Source organism: Bison bison, unplaced genomic scaffold (assembly GCF_000754665.1).
Source record: "Bison bison bison isolate TAMUID 2011002044 unplaced genomic scaffold, Bison_UMD1.0 scf7180017864460, whole genome shotgun sequence".
NCBI lineage: Eukaryota > Metazoa > Chordata > Mammalia > Artiodactyla > Bovidae > Bison > Bison bison.
The window spans coordinates 4,779,138-4,780,173 of NW_011495022.1; positions in this window are offsets into that span (position 1 = coordinate 4,779,138).

Below are 1,036 nucleotides of genomic sequence, written 5' to 3' on the forward strand. Positions count from 1 at the left end.
ACTGCTACCTCTCAAAACATGCATCCATTTTGTGGCACAGAATAACCCAGATTCACCTGACAGATGTGTGTGGAACCTTTCTTGAGTTGTTACGAAAATCATCTGAGAGCTAGAGAAGCAGTTAATATTTAAAATTCCATCCCATAAACAAGGCCCAATAAACCAAAAACTCTAAAAATCAGCATCACTCACCAAAGCCTAGATGAACAAACGTAGCACCATCCTGATACACAGAATCCACCCCACCCCCACCCCCAAGCTCCAACCCTCAGAAAACACCTGTTAGCCTCCCAGGTACCTCTGACCACAGACCAACCGCAAAATACTGCTCTAGACTTCAGAGTGCCTGTAGTGACCCCCAGCAAAGCTGACAGCTCCAGAAACCATCTGCACAGTCTTCCAGGGCGGGGATCCTGTGGCTCTCGATCTATGCCGCTATCCACCTCTCATCATCTCCAGAGGAAATAGGGCTTCCCTTCTGTTTCTGAGCTCAGCCGGCCCCCACCCAGGGCCCCAGGGGACGCCCGCTCAGAACCTGAGTGATCTGGAGGCAGGGGACGCAGACAGGCACTCCCAGGCCCCGGGGAAGTGTGGGGGTTCGGGTCGGGCTCCCCGAGCTAACCGAACGGGTGGGCACCTCGAGCTTCCCGGTGGCAGCGCTGGGAGCGCGGGGCGGGGGCCGCTCTTACCGGAGGTGCAGAGCTGGAGGCGGCGGTCGTCCCCGGCGGCGGCTGTAATCCACTAGGCGCTGCCCAGTTACTCGCGCTCTGCGCGGCTGGGACCCACTCATGTTGGAAAAGGAGCCGCGTCGGAACCGCGCGTCTCGGCCACCCGGCTGCAGGCCGGCGGCTCCCGGCGGGCGGTGCCGGCGCCAGTGGGGGCCTGGGCGCCCCGGGCTCCTTCCGGGCTCTCCCGCCCGCCGGGCTCCCCGCCGGCTCCGGAGGCGGCAGCGGCGCGGCCCGGGGCGAAGCGGCCGTGGGGCCAAATTGGGCGCCGGGCACGAGCCGAGGCCGCCGCGGACCCCGCAATCCCGCAG